The sequence below is a fragment of the Triturus cristatus genome, chromosome 11 (assembly GCF_964204655.1).
Source record: "Triturus cristatus chromosome 11, aTriCri1.1, whole genome shotgun sequence".
NCBI lineage: Eukaryota > Metazoa > Chordata > Amphibia > Caudata > Salamandridae > Triturus > Triturus cristatus.
Genome location: NC_140594.1, coordinates 517,161,692 through 517,175,789, shown reverse-complemented (window position 1 = coordinate 517,175,789; position 14,098 = coordinate 517,161,692). Strand labels below are relative to the sequence as shown.

The following is a 14,098-nucleotide window of genomic DNA, read 5'->3' as shown; positions in this document are numbered from 1 at the left end:
TTTCAGTACGGGAAACAAAGCATTATTCATTGAAGAGGTGCAAGTTTCTCTTACACCCTGGTATTTAAGTTGATCTAAGATCTTCCCGACCACTGTCTCTGTGAAGTTGGAGTAGTTTTTACTGAGATTGTATGGTGAGGTGACTCAGCATCCCACCCAAAGTGGTTGCGATATAACGCTGGAGCAAGTGCTACTGCCCACTCCTGCGCATATTTATGTTTTAAGTAAATTGGAACAAGGTCGGAAAAAGCCGGTAAAATTATTGTTTCTCCCTTTGGGCAATTCATAACAATTTCAGGCATCCAATCTTTTTCAGCGAAAAGGATGTCATAGCCGTAAGTCAGGTTCTCCCAAAAGAAGCCTTTAATTTTTCTGGGTTTGTCCCCCTCCATCTGGAGTGTTATTTTATGTAATCTATGCGGGACACTTACCCTCGTATCAGGTGTATCCACCGTGATAAGCTCATTCAACTCCGCTGTCATCAGAAATTCCATCAGGTTCTGGTGAGCTATTGTTACTTCTGCTACGCTATCTAGCATCTTCAGAACCCATTCCCCGTTCAGAAGTTGAGTCCTCAGAATTCTGGGCATGTCTAATTTTAAGACCTGCTACTTTCTTCTTTTTAAATGGAGGTTTTGATTTTGGCTTTTCTTATTTTTTGGAAGTATAGTCTGAAGTGCGATGCGTGTCTCTGGACTTCGTGCACTCTTCTTGTCTGTGTTCTGATCTGACCGTCCTGCCCTCTCAGAGTTATTTGATGAACCCTAAAAGGAACAAGAGGAACGTGTATCAGTATCCTGATACCTGTCAGGTTTTTTAATGTTATCACAATTCCTAAGGTTGTATCTTCTTTTCTAGGGCTCCTGTTTAAGAGACCCACCCCTGGATTGTGATCTATTCTCTCTATTCTTTTGTATTTTATTGTTATTTTCACATTTCTTCTTGAAAGAATTGGGTGCTTGCTTGGTGTTTTCTTTTTCAGGACCACCAATGAGTTGAGGTTACTTTAGCGCCCAAACTATCTCTACCTAATTCGGCATAGGTGTCTATGATAATTTTAGGTAATTCACTTTCCTGTTGCAAAGGAGTGAAATCCCTCGGGCATTGGCTTATTGCCACTGCTGCTGTATCCCCTTTAATGTTAGCTGATATAATAGCTGATACCTGGGCAAAATGTCCTAACAATTTCATCCTTAAGTTCAGAGCAGGTTCTGCTCCATACTCATTCTGTATTTGTCTTAATATATCTGGTATTACTGCTAATGAAGGGATATCATGCGTTCTGGTATATATGGCAGTGAAAACTTTAACTTAAGCCCGAGCACACAATACTTGTCTTTGGAAAATTCAGACAAGTACAATCATAGACAAAGTTTCTTTAAAAGGGATTCTTATGTTTTAATTTTCTTTTCTTTGGTTGCTCCAGCCAACACGGGTTTCGTCGTCAAGGCGGGATTAACCCACAACTTCCTCAGGGCTGGAAAGACAATTTTATAAACATATTGTAATATATTACATAGAAACATCTTCCATTTACACTAGTGATTGGTGGTACCCACAATTTGATTAAAATCAATATACACGAGCATTATGGACCTGTCATGTGCTACAGCAAATCGTGGGGCAACTTATAATTGCCTCTTAGAAAAGCATAATTCCGTAATGATTGAAAGGGTGCAGGATATCTATATCACTGTTGGTGCACAAGCGTTGTTGAGTCTAACATCATAAGCCCATTGTTGTGTCCAATATGAGTGCTCTTATCCTCATTCCTGCTGGTGATAGGAGAAGGTACACCTGGCATATGGTGGGAGTGCGCATATCAATTATTTATAATATGCTGGTGAACCTCATTAAAGAGGCTAAAGCGTGGCAAAGGGCATACCTCTATTAATGCAACAAAGTCGGGAAGCCTAAGAGATATTGTTAAATAAGATTATGGTGGTATAAGAGAAGATACATACAGGTCTCAGTAGATATTATGAAGCGTTAAAGTGAATTACATCCTAAATCCTACCTCTGTACCTGTTATAATTCCGTCCCGGCAAGGGAGGCAAGGAAAGGTAAAGATGGTCCGATATTCTATTTCTTTGCTTCTTAATGAGATCTATAATCTAAAGAATATTTGTACTCAAAATATTATACCCTAGAACATCCACTCCAACGAGCATTTCCTTCACATATGATTGAGTAAATCTAGAAACTCCACACAAATTATATCGTAATCATCCGAATTATAAACCTGATCAAGGGGTTTATTATAATGTCGGGCGGATCGCCACCGCCCACATGGCGGTGGCGATCCACCTGACATTATCTCTCGCCCGCCTCCCATTTCCCCCCACCACATTATGATGGCGGGGGGTACCACGGCGGACAGGAAGACCGTCCGCCGCTTTTCCGCCCAGTCGACGAGTCGATTGGGCGGAAAAGGGTTGAATATAGTGGCGGTGTCTGCTAGACTACGCCATCCATATTACAATGCATGCAGGAAGCAGCCTTTCCGTGGCGGCATGCAGTTTTTGTAGTTGGGGGCCCGGTGCGGGCCCCCAGGATGTTTGGGGGGCACATAGGTGGCACCTATTGATATCGGACAATAAGGTAATAAATACATTATGATAAAACTAATTAATAGGGAAACAAATCAATGTCATTCATTAATCTGCAGATATCAGATAAATAAGTTACTTAAGGAGGGAAGACCCAAAATGATATCTGGCAAAGAAATATATCAAAAGTATCACCCACAGATGGCAAATTAGGGAAAAGAGGGAAGAGAAGAAAGGAAGAAAGCAAAGGCGGAAAGAGTAGGAAAGAGAAGAAGAAAGAGAAAGAGAGACAGAGAGGAGAAACGGAAGAGGAGAGGATTTCCAAAGGAATCACCCAACACAAGACAACACTAACCAGACAAATCAAAGGGAAATTGCGCCACCAACCCTTCAGAGGCCAACTCCATGTATGAATCTAAGGCTTTCCAAACACCAGAGGAAATAGAAGGAGAAAGATGAGCATGGTCCACTGACGTATGAGCACTACGTAGAAAGGAAACCCAAGCCCACCAAGTATGATAAGAGACGGACGAAAAGGATTTCCACTCCATGAGAATTACTTTGACTGCAATAGTTAACAAGAGGTCCAACAACTGTAACTCCATGGGATCTAAAGGCAGAGGGACTGGGGACGCCAACGGACCCAAAAGAATTAATGGAAAAGACTGCTGGAATTTGATGTTAAAGATGAGCATGAGGTGTTTGTGAACTAAATCCCAAAAGGAATGGAGAAGGGAACAATCCAGGAACATATGTTGAAAATCACCTGGTAAAAGCCCGCAGCTCCAGCACAAATTGTCTTCTTTAAGATTAAGTGAATGCAGACGAATGGGAGTCCAGTGAAGAAGATTAATAGAGAAAAACTTAGACTGCGTTAGGGAAGGGGCAATTTTGTTACGAAGAGAAAATTTACCAATATTTTGCCAGGTATCAAGAGAGATATGAGCAGTAACACTCTGATCAAAATGATGTACCCATTTTTGCTGTGTGACAGTTTGGGAGGGGAGTGAAGAGGACGATAAAAATTTGTAAATCCGAGACGCAATGTGACCAGTCCTAATCCAAAGCTGAAAAAGCGTAATCGTAGGGGAAGAAGGATGAAGGTGTAATTTAGCAAGTGCAACCTTAATCTTAAGAAAAGTATAAAAATCTAAATTAGATAAAGAGAAATGTTGAGCAAGGGATGAGAAAGGGGAAGGATCGTTATTAGAATCATAGAGATGTTTAACAAGTGAAACACCCTTCCCAGCCCAGTAAGACATCAACTCAGGGTCAATATTAATTTTGATTTTAGAATTGCGCCAAATAGACGACCATCTAGTTTTATGTAATGGAATTGCTACTCTCTTATCAACCTTACGAACCGCAGCAATAGTGTCTAAAATAATAGAGCGAGAGAATGGAATAGAAAGGGTGTTTGTGGTTAAAAAGGATGCAGTCGGCAGTGGGGAGGCCAATTCCTGTTCTATTGTCAACCATGCTGGAGCATGAATAGATGTAGAAGAAAACCAAAGGGCACCCTGGGACGCCAGAAAAGCAGTTTGATACTTCCCCCAATCCGGAAAATTACAGCCGCCCATATCATAAGATTTCCGTAAAAATTTATAAGCAATCCTAGCCCTTCTATCATTCCATAAAAATTTAGAAGTAAGCAAATCAAGTTCATGAAAGAAGGAATCAGAAAGCCTTACTGGAAGCATAGAGGAAACAAAATTAATAATAGGAGTGATCATCATTTTAAGGGTCTGCATACGGCCCCACCAAGAAATATGCTTCGGAGACCAATTTTCTAAGAGACGTCTCACCTTAAGAATAGTTTGGGATTCATTGTAAATAGCCGTAGCATATAGGGTGGAACAGAAATGGATACCCAGATATTTTAGCTGTTTAGATTGCCATTTAAAGCCCGCCGAACCCATATGAGAGGAGAAGCAATAAGCATTTAAAGGAAACATCTCTGTCTTATCTTTGTTCAGAGTGTATCCTGAGACTTTTGAAAAAAGAGCAATCGTATCCGAAATAGCAGGAATGGCCAGTGCAATATCATCAGAAAAAATGAGAACATCATCTGCGTATGCAGCTGTTTTTAATTGATGAGACCCAAAAGAGAACCCCTTAATATCTGGATGCGAGTCAATCATTCTGAGGAGAGGATCAATGGATAACAAAAATAAGAGAGGGGACAAAGGACACCCTTGTCTAGTGCCCTGACACAGGTTAAAAAAGGAAGACGTAGCACCATTCACCCGTATATTAGCCCTAGGACGGGAGTAAAGAGTCATAACCATACGAATAAAGGACTCACCAAGATTATGTGCACATAGAACAGCTCTTAAAAAAGGCCAAGAGACCTTATCAAAGGCCTTTTCAGCGTCAAGGGCCAAGGCTGCCGCCGGAAGATTAGATCGCTTAGCGGCACCAAGAATATGACAAAAAGTACGAATATTATCCCGTGCAAGACGCCCCTTTACGAAACCTGTTTGTGAAGGGTGAACCAATTGGGGAATAAAGGACTCTAAACGTTTAGCTAGAATTTTAGCAAAAATCTTGGCTTCCATGTTAAGAAGGGAAATGGGACGAAAATTTTTGGGATCTGCGTGATCCTTCCCCTCTTTGGGGATAACTACAATAGTAGCATCAGCCGCGGAACCAGACACAGAACCATCCTTAATAAAAGCATCAAAAACGGATTGGAGTTTCGGGACAAGCACGGGAATAAAGGTTTTATAAAACGCAATAGGATAACCATCAGGACCAGGAGCTTTACCAGACCGAGTAGCTTTGATCGCGGAAATGATTTCATCAGAAGTAATCGGGCAATTTAATGATTGATTATCTTCCTCCGAAACAACTTTCAAAGGAACCGACTTCAAGAACTCCTGACATTGTTCAAAAGAAGCTTGAGCCGACGGGGTATATAAGTTATTATAAAAATCGCGGAAAACATCAAGGATTTCTGCAGTTTGAAATTTTTTCTTACCAAGCTGGTCAGTAATAGAAGGAATTTGGAAAGTAATACAAGAAGATTCCTGAAACTTTAAAGTGGCTGCAAGAATCTTGCCCGCACGATTTTTTAACAACAGTCTCTTAGATTTCTGAGCCTGCAGGCCAATATGAACTCTCTTAGTGACTATAGTATTGTACGAATACTTTAAATTCTTAATAGATTGGAGGCAGGTCTTGTCCTGAGAATGTCGAAAAAGGGATTCCTGACGTTTGATCTCATCTGCTAAGTCCGTGAGTTCCTTTTTAATGGCTACATTTCTCCTTGACATACATTTAATGACCTGACCACGGAACGTACATTTGAAAGAGTCCCAAAGAACAACAGGGGAACTGACCGACCCAACATTCTCAATAAAAAAAGTCTCAATGTCATTAGAAAACTCTCGCACCAAGGACTCATCATGTAAGATTTCTGTGTTGAGTCTCCATGAACGAGCTCGTGCCCTAGGGACAAAGGACGTAAGAGTAAGTGTCACTGCGGCGTGATCAGAAACTAAAATAGGGTGGATAAGCGGAGAAGAAGAAGATTGAACCAAAGAAGAGTGAACCAAAAGATAGTCAATGCGTGAAAAGGACGAATGAGGGGAAGAAAAAAAGGAGAAGTCACTACCAGTGGGATTATGAAGACGCCAAACATCCTGAAGATGGGTAAGAGAACACATATTAGTCATTTGTTTGTGTGCTTTAGGGGGACGAAAGTTAAAGGCAGAATTCCTATCCAAGATAGGGTCCATTGGCAAGTTAAAGTCACCACCTACAATAAGATTGCCAGAGTGAGGGGTATCCTCGAGCTTTTTGGTGATAGCATTCCAAAAGGACGGGTCATCCTTGTTGGGGGCATAAATATTCATGACAAATAAGTCAGCATTACCATTGGACACCTTAGATAGTAACCAACGTCCCTCTGAATCCTGTTCAGAGGAAACGATAGATAACCCAGAGTGTTTAGAAACTAAGGTAATTACCCCATTCCTTTTACCACAAGCATCTGAACAAGCAACATCAAAGACCTTTGTCTCCTGAAAAAGGACGAGATCCGAAGAAAGAGACTTACAGTAGCCCAAAATCTTTGACCTTTTTACTGGATGATTTAACCCTTTAACATTAAGGGAAAGTATATTTAGTCCAGACATAGAACCAATATTAGGAAAAAAAGATATTCCATATGTGACATATGAAGCGCAACAACCAGGAGAGCTAACCAGCAGACATCAACAGCCAACACACAACAGGGTGAGACCAAAGAGGAAATCCGAAGAGAAAAAAGGAAAGAAGAGGAAAAGGACAGCAAGAGAATACGCAGAAAAAGAGAGAGAAGGGCCCATCCGGCAGGTCTGGAAGAGACCAAAATCATACAAGGGGGGACATGGGAAAAAGAGCGAGGGCCAACAGGAGGAGTAACAACAATGGCATAAAAAGCCCCAGAACAGTGCATAACTGATTATACATTAAAAGGGAAGACTATCTAAAAGCTAAGAACTGGAATTAATGATAGCTACTTAGAAAACAAAGCTAAATGAGAGACTATAAAGGCAACGCGTTTGACCAAATTAATGTATACATAACAACTAAAATGAATCATAAAGAACGGTAAGAGCAGGAAAGATAGAGAAAGAAAGCACTTTCAGGCAATAAGAGCTGATGGAAAGTGAACTAAAAAATAACAATATTATAGGTAGAACCATACCAAAGCAGACTCTATCAAGAGAAAAAGGAACATAATGAAGAAAAAGAAGAAATACAATCTAAAGCATACTATATGATACAATATGAGAAAAATAAGTGAAACATAGTAAAAAACGGTATATAACCTTCTATCAATATTACAGTCAATGAATCCCTATGGCAGTTAAATAAGAAACCTAATACTATATATAAATGTGTAAAATCTATATGCAATCTTATAAATAACTGATCATGAGTAAATAAAGCCATATACACACAAATTAGCAGAATAAATATGCTTGCCTAAGTAAGAGAACATGTAGATAAGAGAGGCATAAATCTATCAAGTACAAGGCATCTATAAAAAACTAATCTACTCGAAAAAGACAATTAATAACACAATGTAATCAAAACACTCAATGAAAAAATCAATAAAGTAGGTATAACTAGCAACTATATGAACATCACATATTAACTCTAAATATAGCCATAAATAAACACCTAGTAAACATATATGCTTAAAACACCTAGACACACCATACAACAACACGTTGATAACGCAACGGAAAACACAATGACCTACTCCGTAAAATACGGAATAACAGGAAACAAACATGAAGCAAAAAGACCGACCACAAAGGGATAAGATAAACCAACTTTACCACAAAAATCGACGCACCTAACGAAGACATGCAACGGGAGAGGAAAAGGACCATGACCTAATACGTCGAGAGACAAACCGGGGAGGCAAGGAGTAACAAGACGACACGCGAACAGGAGTGAAGTCAAGCCAACAAGAAAAGCTACCACAAAAAATTAAAAGGTTTATACAGTAAAACTAACAACACTAAAGACCAACACATCATACCGATAATAGGGAAACACCAAGAGACGACAAAAATACGTCAAACCCAATGAGCATAAAGACCACCGCGCAGATCTAAAAGCAGCTAGACTTAATAGATCTGACAAAGACAAAAAACAACGCAATATATATAGCCACATCAGGTGCCAGAAGAACCAGGAACATGTGAAGCCCCTGTTTGAAGATCCATCTGCAACTCCATCTGATTATCCAAAAACGAGGCCAAATCCGCAGGTTCGTCAAAAATCCTGACACGACCTTTGAAAGTAATGCGGAATTTTGAGGGACCAGCAAAAGAGAAGGGGATATTCATCTCAGACAAACGCTTCCGGAGATTAAGAAAACCCTTTCTCCTTATCACCGTGTCCCTGGCAAAGTCTTAAGAAATTGAGATACGATGGCCATTCCAAGAGACAGCTCTAACCTTCCGCATATGGGCCAAAATCTGCTCTGTATGTTGATGACGCAGCGGTTTATCGCCCTTGGTTGCGTAGCAGACTTGGGGCGAAAGGAGGGGACACGGTGTGCCCGTTCCAGTTCAAAATCTTTATTGAAAGAAATTTGTAGTGTAGATGGAATCCATTGATAAAGAAACTCAATCATGGAAGATGAATCTTTCTCAACCTCCTCTGGAAGACCAAAAATACGCAGGTTGGATCTACGATTACGATCCTCTTGTTCAGTGAGGTCTTTCCTCAATGCTGCCATGGAACGCTCTATCTGCGTGAGAGATCTAGAGTGCTTTTGCATGGTATCCTCTGCGCCACTAATCCGTGCTTCTGTACCTGAGACACGAAGGGAAAGGGCCTTGAAATCATTCCTGATGGCTAATACCTCCACCTGCAGTAAATCTGTATTTGTCTTAGTAGACTGCGCAATTTCATAGACCTCATTAAGGCGCGTCAGGATGGACTCAAGAGTCGAATTAGTGTCTTTAGGAGCAGACTCAGGAGTTGGGGATACCTGTTTGGACCTCTTAAGAGATGCTTTAGAGTCCTTAACGTCTTTAGCATTCGGTGAAGGGGCCATATTCTCAGCCATAGGGCAAACCACCTCCACAGTAACAAAATACACCTCCACAGATAGAGCGAGAGCAAGAAATGTCAGGAGCTGTAAAACACTCAATGTGCGAGAGGAAAAATGAACAGGAAGGAATAATGTATTTGCATCAAAAGAGCCGAGTAGAGATTATGGCAGGCGATCCCCGTCAGAAAAAAACACCACACAAAAAAAAAAAAAAAAAACTCACGTGCTGCAGGCGCCAGTAGGCACACACCGACACCTGAAAACAACCAAAATCAGGCCAAGAGCAAGGAAGTCTCACATAGGGAAGTGGCAGTGCGTCTGATGAAAAATAAAGTAGCAGAACCCACAAAAAAAAAAACACGCAGTGGGCAGCACTACAATAGGCGGCAGAAAAAAACAAAATAAACTCAAGAAAAGTGATAAAACGTCACCAGCTCCTGTATGCCTCCATTCCTGACAGGACAGACCAGTAGCGTCGTCGTGAAGAGGTGATAGTACAAACTCCCTCACAGAAGAAACAAAATGGCGGCCGCTCGTGCAGACATGAAGCGCCACCTCAAAATGCCGAAATATGGAGTCTGGCCACTCTTCATCACCAGAAAAGACCCTCGTGGCGTACACGGCAGTTTCCCAGGCAGGATGTCATCCTCTGCGCTGAACAGGGCATTCCTCAGCGGCAGAAATGTCTCCGTCGGCCCCTGCTCTTTACGGAGCTCAAGCGCGATCCGCCATCTCGCAGCGGCGCGCAAGCCACGCCCCTTCAGCCAGCAGTCTTTGAACAATATCTCTTAGGCTTACCGACTTTGTTGCATTAATACAGGTATGCTCTTTCCCACTCTTTAGTCTCTTTCATGAAGTTCACCGGCACATTATAAATAATTGATATTCGCACTCCCCACCAAATGCCAGGTGTACCTTCTCCTATCACCAGCAGGAATAAGGAGAAGAGCACTCATATTGGACACAAAAATGCGCTTATGATGTTGGACTCAACCACGCTTTTGCACAAATAGTGATAGAGATATTCCGCACCCTTTCAATCATTACGGAATGATGCTTTAAGAGGCAATGATGAGTTGGTCCACGGTATGCTGTAGTATATGACAGGTCCATAATGCTGGTGTATATTGATATTAATCAAATTGTGGGTACCACCAATCACTAATGTAAATGGAATATGTTTTCATGTTATATATTACAATATGTTTATAAAATTGTCTTTCCAGCCCTGAGGAAATCATGGGTTATTCCTGGACGACGAAACACTAGACACCCCAACCTGGTATGTTAACCTGTATACCAGATAGCTCACAGTGCCACTAGAATTCCCTCTTAGCGAGGAGAGAATAGTTCTTGGCAACTATCAAACATGATAACTCTGTCCCATCAGGGATCTTGGAAACAGTTTATTTGTTTTCGATCAGTCACTAGTGCTCACTTTGTCTCAGAGAGATACACAGAATAAATGGTGGGGACGTTTTTCAATGAACATTTATTAAACCAGCGTCATTCTAGTGGAAAATAAGTGTGCTGAAACAACCATAAACTCCTAACAATTAAATTAGATTATGACATATTGCTAGCTTTCTTTTTGCAAGCATTAGATAGTATGCTCTCCCTGAATCTTATTATGACGATAAGAGAATGTACGGCTGCTTATTGTAAAGATCGTCAGTTATGTTCCACAGGAGCGTCAGGAACCTGGAGAAAATCCTCAGTCGTCCCCTACGGTCTTCCGACTCTATCAGACTCTAGAGTAACGGAAGACACGATAGGGGAAAACAGGGAAACAAAACAAGGAAAGGCGGGGAAAGAAGGCTGGCTGTGCAAGTAGACCACTTCAGGTTAAGGGCAGGAAATCTCGGCTGTAAAACAAATTATATATTAATGGTCTCACAATCAAGTGACATTAGGGTATTAACAATATGTTATGATAGCCTACCAAAGTTATTGTCACCACTCGATATATGTGGACTCCCAACTGGTTGTAGTTATTTCAAAACGCTAGAAATCTCTATGACAGGAAACTGTGTTAATAACTCGTAACAGACTTTGAAATGATGCTTATTAATCAAACGGTTAGGCTCACCCCTTGGCTCTCCAATGAAATGAGGGAGATATCAAATAAACGTTCTTCTTCAAATACTCCACTAAGGGTAGAGATCTACTAAGGGGCCGATAGGAAATGACAATGGATTAGTGACGCATGGAGGACTTTCATATGTAACCCCACCTAGATAAATAATAAGCGCATTTACCAGGACTCATTATCTGCTGCCTCTTAACTGTAGTGCAATGGTCCACACTAGTCAACCCCACCTTAAACGTCCATGGGAAATAAAACGCTGGAACAAGAACACCTCACTCCTTCAATAGGAGAGATTCTGTCTACGGAGCGAGTATTTTACAAGGGTCTCAGGGTGTGCTGACACACCGGCATATGAACAACACAGGAATGCTTTAAACATCAGCTGGAACAAAAGAACCTAAATGCAGGTTTCAAAACAAGGAAATAGCTCGCATAGAGAAGAACGCCCACAACTCTATCGAGCTCGATCACAAATTCGAAGCCTTACTTGGTAACAGGCGCTCTCACGGGCAAAGTAACACCAACCACCTGGAGTGCGCTTTCAAGATTACCGCTACACCGAAAACCGGCAGCTTCACGCCGAACAATACAGCAGGATTCCGACGGCTCTCGAACTACGAACGCCGTCAGGACCGGAAACAGGAAGTACAAAGGAACGGAAGTCAGGCAAATCACTGAGGGGACGGAAAAGAGCTAAGTGCTAGAACGCTAAGCAGTGTCTACTCGCGTCTATGCTCCTTATATACTACTCGTCACTCTGGGTCAGGACCGCGGGGCATGACACTTATTATGTAATTCTAGACAATGTTTTATCTTTTTGCCTGCCATATTATGTTGATAATTACAGTAGGATATTTTGACCTCTAACTTGAAGAAGCATAGTTTTACATCATTTGACGGAATATTTTGCAACAATTCAACTCCATTGGAATTAGCCAAATTACATCGTCCAGTCGTCTCGCATTGTGACAAGGTATTATCAGATATAGAATACCCGACAACATTTATAATTCTGTATAAATTTGAAAATATCATTTATAATACCTTTATTAATTTTTCAGACTACACTAGGGATTCTGAGTATCTGCTTCGTACTCAAGATTTTTTGTAAGACGTGCATATCCGCAGTCTACACCATAGGGTAATTAACTATGAACAAAATTACAAAAGAGAACAGAAACGATTAAATATTCAACTCTAATGATTTGCATTCTCTCAAATCTAAGGTACCTACCTTTTGAACCCTTAGTACGGCTGTCATCATATCTGATTTGGACGCCTGGACATATTTTCTTGGTCCAAGTAAGCAGCACTGTTTTATTAAAAGATATCACCTTCTGTATGATTAAAATATCTCTCCCTTTAACATTTTCTATGGGCACTATATCCCTTTCTCTCTTCTTCACAGATCTAATACTTGGCCTGAGATATATCAATCTGATCCGAAAATTTGGTAATATGGAATATATGGGTTAAGCAATTAATAGTCTGCTCTCTTCTGTGTTTAAATTAAATCAGACTATGTTGATACATGGTGAAGGTATATCACTGATCAAACTTTGTATTTGTAATGAATCTCAGTGTATTTTATCTCGTTTTTAATTCACTTTTTAGACAATTGTGTGGCTTTCCTGATGAAGGCACAGATTGCGCCGAAATGCACGCAGAAAAGAAGATTCTGTCTATGCTACATGTCTATCAATATGGTTTTATATCTTTTCAGTATTGTGGATATATAGTGAATATATGTTGTTATGATATATGTCTGTACTCACAGTTTTTGACATATCTATGTTTGTATTGCATAGAAATATATGTATCTAATGTATCTTTCTCATCATTTATGATTTATTGTAAATAAATAAAAAAAATTAAAATGACATTGAATTAAAGAAATGATTTTTTTTTTTTTTAAATCAAAATTTATTCTATGCTTACACTGAGTTAATAGCATCATGTCACTTGGTATTATGCTCTGTTAAAGGTCAGACATAGTAGATTGCCTAGGGGTTTGTTTCCTCAATTGAAACAACCATAAGACAGAAACAGATATGAATGATCGTAAGCACCAATAGTGTAAAAGGATGGTAGATTCCTACCATATTGCTAAAACAATGATTACAGGCAAGTAGAACAATACATGACAATTAAATGCGTACTTCTATGATGCAACCCTAACTAGATGTATCTAAGTGCACCTAGCATTTATGTGGGTGGAAAGCCAAGAATCCCCTTGGATAAAGTCAACCCCATTACCTGAAGTGAGAGACTGTGGGACCCCCTCTTGGTCTCAAGATGGACATCCCGCAAGGGATTTCAGACCACTGCGAGCTGGAGTTTCTGTGTAGAGGAACCTCAGTGTCTCACATCAGTGTGTCAGCATGGAAGTCCTTTCCTTCTCTCTTGTCTAAGTAAAGATATGGTGTTTATATACCCAATGCGGTACCCCCAGTAAATATACCTTGCTGTGTCATGTCAGACTAGGATGATGGAAGGAATGACCCTTATACATAGTTATTATGCAGGAGATGGTAGTCCTGCTGTGATTCCAAGAATCCACATGCATAGTGAATGAGGCTAGTTCTCAGAGAAAATCCCATGTCATTTAGGCAATATCGTAACTGTAATGTCAGGAGAATATAGGTGAAAGGTCTGGTTGTAGCATGAGCCTATATCGGGCACCTGTATGAAACATAATACAGCGGGGAAGCTGTAGTCAATGAATCAAGATGGATGCATGCTTCTGGGCAGGCAGCAGCATTGCATCCTTTTTTACAATAGGCGTTGATTAAACAGATGCTGGGAGTTGATGCACGAATTTCCTCATTAAGATCATCAAGTTGTTGCTTCCAAGGCCCAGGAACTGGATTTGGCATCACTGGCAAGTCAGTAGAAAAG

The 14,098-nt window shown here is 40.6% G+C and overlaps 1 protein-coding gene across 1 annotated transcript in view; it reads left to right on the top strand.

Annotated features, from left to right (window-relative positions):
• LOC146784501 (zinc metalloproteinase-disintegrin-like VLAIP-B) overlaps window positions 1-14,098 on the top strand; it is a 3,966,015-nt gene that overhangs the window by 3,100,508 nt on the left and 851,409 nt on the right. The gene's annotated exons all lie outside the window — the stretch shown is intronic.